At 41.7% G+C, this 12,812-nt stretch overlaps 1 non-coding gene across 1 annotated transcript; it reads left to right on the forward strand.

Moving 5' to 3' along the window:
* Positions 1-645: 645 nt before the first annotated feature.
* Positions 646-752, forward strand: LOC125483234. The gene has a single exon (XR_007262190.1). It is a non-coding gene; the product is annotated as a U6 spliceosomal RNA (small nuclear RNA).
* The last annotated feature ends 12,060 nt before the right edge of the window (positions 753-12,812 follow it).

Consider the following 12,812-nt stretch of genomic DNA (forward strand, 5'->3'; position numbering starts at 1 on the left):
AGGTAGGACTTGAACCCAGGCCTTCTGGTCCAGATATTGGGACACTACCATGTAGCCACATGAGCTTCTTTCTCATGGTGTTATGGACTGGACCATGTATGTTAAAATTGAGGCATAATGCACAGAAAGAAAATTGAAGAAGGAATTGTATTTGTAGAGAACCTTTTGTAACCTGTGGACTTCCAAAGTGTTTCACAGTCATTTCATCACTTTTGATCTGTAGTCATTATTGTAAAGTAGGTGGCAGACAATTTGAGATCCCATAAATAGCAATGAAATAATGATGAAATGATATTTTTGCCATTGTTGGTTGACAACTATATGTTGCCTGCCCTGTTTTTCTTTTAACATGGGATCTTTTAAAAAAAGCTGAACAGGCAAGTGGGGCTTTAGGTCAAAGTAAAGTCACATAGTTCACCAAATTATAGGTCTACTCTCATTAGAGAGAGCGACAACCGTGGTGGTTTAACTTGGGGGTCACTGCACCTCAGGCAAGGAGAGCGGTTGCGAATGAGAATTTTATGGTAACCAAGCCAGCGCAAGAGTTGAACCCACACTGACAAAACTCTGCATCGCAAACCAGCCGTCTGACAAACTGAGCTAACTGATCCCCCTGGAAAATATTATGGACCACTTAACAAATTTGTGTGTAGGCAACACCTATACTAAAATTGGAATGATACAGAGAAAATTAGCTTAGTCCCTGCGTAAGGGATTTTAGTTTAATGTTTCATCAAAAATCGAGTACTTCTGCCCATGCATCATTTTTCTGGTAGTGCTTTGACATGTTAGCCATATTGTGGGTTCAAGTTCCAGACTTTTACGTGGAACCATTACTGCGTAGGGAGAATGTTGCCACTGAGCTAAGGTTAACACTTCAAATTAATGTGCTGATTATGGCATGTATTTGGTGGCTTCACATCTTTCACCAGGCCACGTAAATTAAGGAGGTCTGTTGGTTTAACACTTGCTCTGTGGTGAGTTAGTGAATCTCTTTGGGGTTGTATTTAATATGTTATAGTCACCTTCAGTCATCCTGAATGAGAAATGTTAGTGTCTGATTTAGAATTTGGGACTTTTCAGAGTGCCGGAGACCATATAACTACCCATCGGAAGTTTCAACTTTGACTGTAGAAGGATTACCCATAATGCGTCAGGACTTCCACATGGTCCTGAGTTGCATCTTCTAGGATATGCCTGGCCTCCAGTCATCTGGACACTGGAAGATCAGGGTTAATTTCAAGTTTCTGATTTGTTTGAATGGTCAAATATTGCCATCATCAATAAAGTGATAAGCATTGCATTAGCACAAAAGTGATTGCACTGCTGTCACAAGAGTGACTGTTATTTAGGTATCTGCAGTTGCTGTCTGCCAATCGTTCCTGTCCTTGCCCATGTATCAAAATAGAATATTTGCAGCTTGTTGTAATTGGTTTCAGATACTTTAGTGAAATATATCTTGTCACAGTTACTTTTTCAAGTATCTATCCAATGCACAGCAGCAGATTACAAAACTTATTTCTCCATTACTAATAGTTAGATCTATGTGTGACTTTCATGCCGTAATGATGTGAAAATGTAATTCGCATTGGAAACTTTCATGAGTCTGCTAAATAAATAAGGGCTGGTTATATATTAGGAACTCCGCCATTTACTATATACAGTGAAATGCCATGTTGATACTTCCTTCAATAAATATTGATTAAAAATTCCTAAAGAGCTTGTAAATATTGATAGCTTGAAGAAATATATGATTTTCAAAATGGCCAGAGTTTTGATTATGATTCATTTCTCTTCCTCCTTCCACCCTCAAAATGATTGAATTCAGATATTCTTTGGACTGCTTGTGTGATCTTTGCGTGCTGTTCAGCCTTTCTTCTCATTTCTGAGAATTATCCATTGGTGAGTCATTGAATCATCATCCTCATTTTGTCCTGTATTTACAGAAAATGTTCTGTGCCTGGTATGCCATCAATCTGAGAAGATTCCTTGGTTGTGTCACTACTGAAAAGGCTCATAACTTAAGTGTTGCCACAAATCAGTTCAGCATCAGAGAAGGCTATGTAAAATTTGTAAAAGTGAAAGCAACAGTGCTACTTATTTTCTCAGTTCTGAGGAAGGGTCATTCAACCCGAAACGTTAACTCTGATTTCTCTCCACAGATGCTGCCAGACCTGCTGAGCTTTTCCAGCAATTTCTGTTTTTGTTTCTGATTTACAGCATCCGTAGTTCTTTCAGCTTTTACTGTGCTACTTATTCTACCAGCATTTGGTCCAACTTCAGATGTAGGAGTAATCCATTCTGTCTTTGGAAGGATGTTGTTGCAGCTGTGTAGGTTTTGTGGGTACCAGCACATATATTCTGAATTAAGTTGGAAGTCACAAATAATGGAGCGGTCAGTTTTGCTACTCATTGTTTCCAAAAGTTTTGAAATTTTATTCAGCAATTGGGCTGATGCTGATTTTTTTTTTCTCCATAATTCTCAAATGCATTCATCCTTCAGATTATACCAATGTTTTAGAAAAATGTACTGGCAAAGGTTGAAGTGGGTTTTTTTTTTATTCACTTGTGGGAAGTGGGCTTCACTGGCTGGCCAGCATTTATTGCCCGTCCCCAGCTGCCCTTGAGAAGGTGGCATTGAGCTGTCCTCTTGAAATGTTGAAGTCCATGTGCTATAGGTTAACTCAGTTTTCAGTTTCTTAAAATTCATTTTCAGGATGAGGGAGTCACTGGCTACGCCAGTGTTTGTCACCATCCCAGAAGGCAATTAAGAGTCAGCCACATTGCCGTGGGTCTGGAGTCACTGTAGTCCAGACTGGGTAAGGATGGCAGTTTCCTTTTCCAGTGACATTAGTGAACTTGGGTCACTGATTGCAGTTTGTTTTTCTTCTATCTTTCCCCACTCCCTCTATAGTGGTCAACATAGTAAGGACTTCAAAGCTTGTAGTGCCATGAGCTGTAGGTACAAAACATAGTCATTTGTAACTTGAAAATCACCTTAACGTGAGTACATTTAAACATTGACTGAAAAGATTTTATTTGGCATAACAAATTCATTCTTTCTAGTGACTTCTTACAAATATCAACCCTACCCAAATTGTTTAACCTTCTGCAGGGTTCAGCAGTTCCCCTCTACCCTTCAAATGGTAAACAGACCAAAATAGCAAAATATGTCAGCAGCCTTGTGTCCTGTTATTCTTCCATGAACAGGTGTTCTTTGTGATGTAACATTTCTACAGACCTTGCAGCTCAGAAACTGAGATGTTTCTTGCAATATTTGTAGATCTTGCGATATTTACCTTTTGTCTAAAGCACAATTTCTGACTAGAGATGGGTGCAATTTATTTTTCCTCAAGCCATAATTACCCACTTGAGCTGTGACTGCTCGATATTCCCGGCTATGTAAAGCAAATGTATTGTACTTTATAGAATTTCAACATCATTATTGGTACTGAGGAACTGGAGAACTTTACAATGCCGGTTACTATTTGTGGGTGCAGGAAGCGGATATACGAAACCCAGCTCAAATCAGTGCAGCGGCTTGTTTCATCCAAGTGGTTCCTGTTGCCTTAATCGTGTGTATCTCAGTATTTCCTCTGTCTGTGTGTGTGTCATAGAGGAAACTGAAAATTCATTCATTTGGGGACTGTGGTAAGTGACTCAACCTTAGGAAATCCTGTGGCATAGAAGAACTGTAATGCAATTGCATTATGTAAATCCACCCAAGTTAAAATAAAAGGCACGATGCAACATGGCCAAACAAATTGTGGCCAGGATCCCTTGTGACCTCCTGAGTTATTTTACATCTTATTGACCAGGTTTAGCATGCTGGCCTTCATTGGTTGAGGCATTGAGTATAGGAGTTGGGATGTTGTGTTACAGTTGTATAACTCAGTGAGGCTGCACTTGGAGTATTGTGTACAGTTTTGGTCATCCTGTTATAGGAAAGACATAGTTAAAGTGTGCAAAGATGATTTACGAGGATGTTGCCAGGACTAGTAGGCCTGAGTTATAGGGAAAGGTTGGCTAGGATGGGACTTTATTCCTTGGAACGTAGGAGGACGAGGGGTAACTTAATTGAGGAGTATAGATAAGATGAATGCATACAGTCTTTTTCCCAGGGATGCGGAATTGAAAACTAGAGGACATTGGTTTAAGGTGAGAGAGGATAGATTTAAGAAGGACCTGAGGGGTAACTTTTTCATTAAGAGTGGTATGTATATGGAATGGGCTGCCAGAGAAAATAGTTGAGGCAGGTAAAATAGCAACATAGAAAAAGCATTTGGATAGGTACGTGGATGGCAAGGGTTTAGAGGGATATGGGCCAAATGCGGCACCATGGACTAGTTTGGGCCGAAGGGCCTGTTTCCATGCTGTATTACTCTGACTGTCTATGATCCCCTATGAGTTAATGGTTTGACTGTTCTAGATGGACTTAAGTCAATTAATTCTTTTCATGGTGCACAAATTTAAGTAAGAATGCTATAGTTTAATGCAGTCAACAGGAAACTTTCCAAAGACCCATGCTGTTATACATTGCTGTTTGAGCCCAGATAATAATTTGTGTTGTTACCTCCAATCATCTATAATTCTGTTTGTACATAATAGTTTCAGCCAGGAGTAAATTATTGAACCATCTAACCTACATATGCCATCATTCCCTAAGATTGTCATAATACATCTAAATCTGATTGGTGTCAGCCTTGATACTGTGGCCTCTGAGTTAGAAGGTCAGAAATCTCACAACACCAGGTTATAGTCCAACAGGTTTATTTGAAAACACAAGCTTCAGGGCATAGCCCCTTTGTCAGATAGGGGCTACGCTCCAAAAGCTTGTGTTTTCAAATAAACCTGTTGGGCTGTAACCTGGTGTCATATGATTTCTGATCTAGTCCAACATTGGCACCTCCACATCTGAGTTAGAAGGTTGTGGGTTCAAGACCCACTCTTGAGAATTTTCCAGTGTCGTAATGAAGAGTGTGCATGTTGCAAGTTTTTTTTTTGTACGAGGCACTAAAACTATTGACATTAAAATGGCATGGCATTGCCCAGAGCATGGGTGTTTTCCTTATGTTCTGGATGGTATATATCATTTAAGCAATGTCACCTATTTATAGGTCATATATCTCACAGCTGTTTTGCTTCATGGAAACAAAAATAGGCCATATAATCCCTTGAGCCAGTTTTACCATTTAATGAGATCATAGTTGACTTGTGACTTCACTCCATTTAGTGACTTTTCCCCATATTTTTTAATATCTTTTGCCTATTGAAAATCTATAGATTTCAGATTTAAAATTAGCGCCTAACTCTGGTTTGTGTAGGAGAATTCTTCTAGAATGTACCCTTAGAAGGAAAGAGTTTTCCTAATTCGAATCTCCCTTACTAGTTCCCTTAAATATCTTGAACACCTTATTCAAGTCACCCCTTAGCCCCATAAATTTCAAGAAATACAACTCAGTTTATGTAATCTCTTCCCCTAGGATCAAGGTATCATTACTCCACTGCCATTTTACTATAAAGCTTCTGAACCTAGGGCTGATCCACTCAGTCCACTTTTCTTTTCATTTCTTTTCTTTTTTTCTCTCTTTCTCTTTTATTTTACTTACCTCTTGGTGAAGAGTTTGGCCGAGACAACAGTAATGGCAGTGGCGAGTGGGCCCAGCAGCGCGGACTCGTGGTAGCGGTGTTGGAGGTGAATTTGGGTTCTGGTAGCATCTGTATCCAGCACAGATTCATGGCGGCAGTTGAGGTGAGTTTGAGTCCAGTATGAGACCTGGCGGCAACATGGGCCTGAAGTGGATTCATCATGATGGCAGAGTTGAATTTGGGCTGTATGGTACCTGGTGGCATCTGCATTGGCGAGGTCCAACAAAGTCTCATAATTGCAAGGGTGTCAGTAGAGGCGAGATGGCACCGAAGAGTGGCAACTTTTGTTCAGGTGGTTTCATGGCAAACGGGACTCATGCCTGTCTACCAGGCCCGTGACCCATGGTGGAGCACTTAACATGAAGGACTGTAAAATCGGACACTTTCTTTATTTCTTTTTTCTGCCTGTACATTATATGTTTTGGTTTATTTTTCTGTGTTTTAAGATGGCGCTGGAGAGTGGCGACTCTACGCAACACTTCTCACTGTATTTTGTAACAAGATGCATGTGACAATAAATAAATAAAATCGAATAATAAATCTACATATACCCCCTCCAAAGCCAATTTATCCTACTTAAGGTGTCACGCCCAGAATTTTTTTTCGATTTGTTCATGGGATAGAAGCATTACTGGCTGAGCCAGCATTTATTGCCTGATTCTAGTTGCCCTTGAGAGGGTGATGTTGAATGCAGTTTGGGAGGAGTTCTAAGATTTTGACCCAGCAACACTGAAGGAGCGGTGAAGTATTTCCAAGTAAAGATGGTGAGTAGCTTGGATGGGAATTGCAGATGGTGATGTTCTCATGTATCTGCTGTCCTTGTCCTTCGAGATGGTTTGTGTTGTTGCGGGGTGCTGTCTTAAGGAGCTTTGTAGAATTTCTGCAGTGCACCTTGTATATGATATCCACTGCTGCTACTGAGCATCACTGGTGAAGAGTGTGTGTGTGTGTTTGTGGATGTGATGCCAATCAAGCAGACTGCTTTGTCTGAGTGTTGTTGGAACGGTGCTGATCCAGGCAAGCAAGGAGTATTCCAAACCAGTACATCTTTGAATTGTGCCTGGTGGATAGTGGACAGACTATGGGGAGTCAGGAGGCAAGTTATGTGCTGCAAGATACCTGGTCTCATCAGCTCTTGTGGCCGTGGTATTTATATGGTTGGTCCAGATCAGTTTCTGGTCAATGGTAATCCACAGGATGTTGATGATGGAGGACTTGGCAATCGGGATGCAACCGACTGTCAAGGGTGAAGGTTAGATTCTCTCATGTTGGAGATGGTCACTGGATGGCACTTGTGTGGCCTGATTGTTAGATGTCACTTGTCAGCCCAAACCTGGATATTGTCTAGGTTGCTGAATTTGGGCATAGACTGCTTCAGTATCTGAGGAATCAGGAATAGCATGGAACATTGTGCCATCATCAGTGAGCATCTCTACTTCTGTCCTTATGGAGGGAAGGTCATTGACAAAGCAGTTAAGGTTGGTTGGGCCAAGGACACTACCCTGATGAACTCCTACAGAGATTCCAGGAGCTGATACTGGACCTTCACCAACCTCAACCATCTTCCTTTTGTGTCAGTTTTGATTCTAACAGTGGAAAATTTTTCTGCATGATTCTCATTGACTCAAGTTTTCCTGGAGCACCTTGAAGCCGCACTTGATCAAATGCGGCCTAGATGTCAAGGCAGGTGACTCTTGCTTCACCTCTGAGTTTCAGCTTCTTCGTTCATGTTTCAATAAAGGCTGTAATGAAGTTACGAGTTATGGTTGTGGCAGAACCCAAATTGAACTTTTCCAGCATTTGCTGTTTTTGTTTGGATAACCCAAACTGAGGTGTCAATGAACAGGTTATTACCACCTACCTTCCCCAGCCCCATCCCTCTTCTCTCATTATTTCTGAGCTCCCCTCCCCCTCCCCATTTCTGAAAAAGGATCCCAACCCGAAACATCATCTTTCCGGTTGCTGCCTGGTCTGCTGTGTTCCTCTAACTCCACGCTTTTTTTATCTATTACTAAGCAAATGCTGCTTGTCTGTACTGTTAATGATGCTTGTCTGTACTGTTAATGATGCCTTCCATCACTTTACTGTTGATCAAATGTAGACTAATGGGGCGGTACTTGGATGAGTTAGGTTTGTCCTGCTCTTTTTTTGTGTACAGGACATACCTGTACAGTTTCCCAGATTGTCGGGTAGATGCTAGTGTTGTAGCTGTACTGATACAGCTTGGTTAGGCCCCATGTTGACAGTGCCCATTGCCTTCGCAGTATCCAATGTTTCCAACTGTTTATTGATAGCACATGGAACGAATTGAATTACCTGAATATTGAGGTGGAGATGGATCATCCATTTAGCATAAGGGTGTTGCTGTGGTAGTCTGGTGTACTAACCTCTATATCGCAGAGACTGAGCGCCAGTTCTTAGATACCACCTCCTATCTCCCCTGGACCATGACCCCATCATGGCATATCAGGCAATTGTGTCTTCCACGGTCATTGACCTCATTTCATCTACTGATAGTCCCCAACCCTGCACGGCTCGCTTCAGCCTCCCGAAAATCCACGAACAGGACTGCTCGGGCGGATCCATTGCTTCAGCCTGCTCCTGCCCCACAGAACTCATTTCTTACTACCTGGACTCCGTCTTTTCTCCCCAGTCCAGTCCCTTCCTATGTACATCCGTGATTCCTCTGAAGCTTTATACCAGGAGTTCTGAGGAAGGGTCACTGGACCGGAAATATTAATTCTGATTTCTCTTCACAGATGCTGCCAGACCTGCTGACCTTTTCCAGCAACTTTTGTTTTTGCATCCATTTAGCACACATGGCTGAAGATTGTTGTGAATGCTTCAGCATTGTTGTTTGTACTGATGTGCTTGGCTCCACCGTTATTGAGGAAGGAGATGTTTGTGGAGCTGCCTCCTCTGTTTATTTGTTTCATTGTCTACCAACGTTGATGACAGATGTGGCAGAGCTTAGACCTGATCCATTTGTTGTGCAATTGCTTGGCTCTGTCTCTCATTTGCTGCTTATGCTGTTTGGCACACAAGTAGTCCTTTTTCATAGTTTCCAGGTTGGCACCTAATCTTTAGGTATGCTCAGTGCTGCTTCTGTAGTGTCCTCCTACACTCTTCATTTTGATCTCTAAATGGTAATGGTTGAGTAGGGGATATGCAGGGCTAAGAGGCTGCAGAGTATGTTTGAGTACAGTTTGGCTGCTGCTGATGGTCTGCAGTGCCTCATGAATGACCAGTTTGGGTTGCTAAATCTGTTCAAATTCTATTCCATTTAGCATGGTGTTAGTGCCACTAAGGTAGGTGGTAATAACCTGTTCATTGACAGCTCAGTTTGGGTTATCCAAACAAAAACAGCAACATGATGGAGGGTATTCTCAATGTGAAGGCAGGACTTTGTCTCCATAAGGACTGTGCGGTGGTCATTCTGACCAATGCTGTCATGGGCAAATGTATCTGTGGCGGGCATATTATTGAGGATGAGGTCAAGTATGTTTTGCCTCTTGTTGGTTGCTTCACCACCTGCGGCGGATCCAGTCTGATCGCTTTGTAGTTTAGGTCTCGGTCAGTTATGGTACTGCTGAGTCGTTTTTGGTGGTGGACATTGACATTGGCCCTTGCCAACTTCATTGCATCCTTCAAGTGAAGTTGTGAATCGGCAGCTGAGGAAGGCAGTACATGATAATCGACAAAAGGTTTCCATATTTGACCTGAGGTCTGGAGTCAATGTTGAGCGTTCTTAGAGCTACACCTTCCCAACTGTATCACTGTGCCACTACCTCTGCTGGGATTGGTGATGGTGTTGTTAAGGCATTGTGTGTAAATTATGATCCCACTAGTATGTGTATGACAGGTGGTTGCTTGACTAGTCTGACTTGACAGCTCTTCCAATTTTGTCACTATCTCCTAGATGCTAATAAGGAGGGTTTTGCAAGGTTATCATGGCTGTGTTTTCCATTGTTGTTTCCAGTCTCTCAGTCAATGCCAGATGGTTTAATTGATATTTCCTGCCTAGCAGGTGATGCAATTAACGACATGTCGACCACATTGCTGTGGATACAAGATCACGTTTGGAGTACTGCGTACAATTCTGGTTGCCCTGTTATAGGAAGGATGTTATTAAATTGGAAAAGGTGCAAAAAGGATTTACAAGGATATTACAGAGACTGGAAGGTTTGAGTTATATATAAGGAGAGGTTGGATAGGCCAGAACGATTTCCCCGGGGCTTAGGAGGCTGAGGGATGACCTTAAAAGAGGTTTATAAAGTAATGAGGGGCAAGGATAGGGTGAAGAGCCAAGGTCTTTTCCCCGGGGTAGGAGAGTCCAAAACTAGAGGGCATAGGTTTAGTGTGAGAGGAGGAAGATTTAAAAGGGACCTGAAGGGCAACTTTTTTCACAAAGAGAGTGTTAATGTTTCGAGTTGGATATGACTTTCATTCAAAACTGCAAGGGGTTTAAAAAATGCTGATTTTTATTTTGTGTGCGCTGTGACAAAGGCTAAAGAGGAGTGACAGGAACAGATGGTGTGGATGCCCAGAGCTAAAGACAAAAGGTTGCTAATTATGGGTGAAAGGGAAATAGAGATTTAAATGAGTATAAATGATAGGGAGAAATTAGGTCTGCTGTTGTGAGAACTGGGTAGACATAACACAAAAGACAGACTGGGAGAAGAGTGGAGGACAGATTTCATGCTCTTAAGTTCAAATTCACTATTGAGTCTTAAAAGCTGTAAAGATGTAAGCCTCTTACCTAAATAAAAGCTAGAAACACTGAAAATATGAGCAGAAGTAGGCCATTTGGCAGTTTGAAGCCTACTCTGCTCATTCAATGTAATGAAGGCTGGTGATCCAACTCAGTACCCTATCCATGCTTGCTCCTTGAGCTCTTTGTCCTTTAACCCTACAAGCTAAATCTACCTAATTCTTGAAAGCGTTCTACCTTTTGGCCTCAACTCCTTTCTGTGGCAGAGAATTCCACAGACTGACCGGTCTCTGGGTGAAAACGTTTCTCTTTATCTCGGTGCTAAATGGCTTACCCTGTATCCTTTATATGTGACTCTTGGTTCTGGACTCCCTGGTCATTCAGGTGCTTACCCTGCCCAGTCCTGCTAGGATTTATTTTGGTTTCAATGAGATCACCCCTCATTGTTCTAACCTCCATTGAATAGAGTCCAGTCTGTCTTCATGGGTCAGTCCTGTCACCCAAGGAATCAGTCTGGGAAACGACTGTTGCATTTCCTCCATATAGAATGTTCTTCCTCTCCTAAGCAGACCAAAACTGTACACAATATTCCAGGTTCAGTCTCACCAAGGCCCTGTATAACTGCAGCAAGACATCCCTGCTCCTGTACCGAATCCTCTTGCCGTGAAAGCCAACATACCATCTTCGCTAAATAAAAACCAAAAGAACTGTGGATGCTGCAAATCAGGAACAAAAACAAAGCTGCTGTAAAAGCTCAGTAGGTCTGCCAGCATCTGTGAAGGAGAAAACGGAGTTAATGTTTTGGGACCGGTGACTCTTCCTCAAAACTTCTGAGGAAGGGTCACCGGAACCGAAATGTTAACTCTGTTTTCCCCTTCACAGATGCTGCCAGACCTGCTGAGCTTTTCCAGCAACTTTGTTTTTATACCATCTTCGCTGCATGCTGCACCTGCATCCTTACTTTCAGTGACTGGTGTGCAAGGTCACCAAGTCTTGTTGCATCTTCCCTTTCCCAATCTGTTGCTATTCAGATAATAATCTGCCTTTCTGTGTTTGCTGTCAAAGTGAATAACCTCATATCATTTCTTCAGCCATGGATTTACCCACTCATTCAACTTGTCCAAATCTCTCAAAAGCATCTCTGCATCCTCCTCTTATTTCACCCTCCCAACCAACTCTGTGTCCTCTGCAAACTTGGAGATATTACATTTAGTTCATCTATATTATCAATATATATCATGAATAGCTGGGGTCCAAACACTGATCTCTGTGGTACACCACTAGTCACTACCTGCCATTCACTGAAAGACATGTTTATTCCTATTCTTTGTTTTCCATCTATCAACCAGTCCTCTTTTAGTCAATACACTATCCCAATCTGCCCCACCATAGGAAAACTGCTGTTATCAAAGTAATTATTTTTCCTTCTAGAAGGTTTGTCAAGCATGACTTTCCTTTTGTAAAACCACGCTATGTCCGATCCTGCCATTGTTTTCCAAGTCCTCCAGTATTAAATCTTTTATAATGGATAAGAATAATATGGCCTTGACTAGCCTATTGCTTCCATGGTTGTAATATTGTTCCTTGTGAAATTTGTTACCTATTTTAGGATATACTAACAAAAACAGATGATGTTCACCTCCTCTTAAGTCCCATATTCCTTATATAATTATGTTAAGAAAAACAACACACAAAAAGCTGAAATGTGGTCAAATCAACAGCATATGAAAAAATAACTAAGTTCAGGCAGAGCAAGATCCAGAAATGACGAGGTGAGAAGAATATAACAAAATATGAAGGTCAACTGCAAAATATTTAAATTGGAATGAAGAATTAAAAGGCATCAAATCCTGATGGAGTTTATACTAAATTTTCATCGTGGCAGCAGGGATAGTTGAAATATTAAATTTGACCTACCAGAACTACCTAGATTCCAGAGCAGCCTCTCTGGATAGGAAAGTAGCAATTGCAACCACACTATTGATGGGGGAAGAGAAGGAGTGAGAAAACAGAACTATACACAGTTAACCTGAGAGTGGTCGAGAAAATATAAACAGATGAGTATGTTGATTCTTTGAAGGATAATGTATGGCATCAAATAGAAGGACAAGTTCTGATTATTGAGTTCCAGTATGGAGCTTACGTCCCCTCCACTCCCCTCCCCTCCCTCACCTCTCCTTACCTTCTCATACCTCGCTTGACCTCTCCTGCTCACACAGCTCCGGTGATGGAGACCCGAGCATCACTCTTCCTGTCTTCTGGCTGCCTGTAAACTGGGTCTTCTGGCACTTGGAACAGGCCGTAGCAGTGTCTGCACAGCCTACAAACCACCTACAAGTGAAGTAGAATATGTGGTTGAATCTCCAACTCGCCAAAGTAGTTTGTTTCAAACTATGCTAGTTGTTCCTTCTCATTACAATCTTGAACCTGATCATCAATTGATGTTCTAAAT

Source organism: Rhincodon typus, chromosome 5 (genome assembly GCF_021869965.1).
Source record: "Rhincodon typus isolate 14 chromosome 5, sRhiTyp1.1, whole genome shotgun sequence".
NCBI classification, from domain to species: Eukaryota; Metazoa; Chordata; class Chondrichthyes; order Orectolobiformes; family Rhincodontidae; genus Rhincodon; species Rhincodon typus.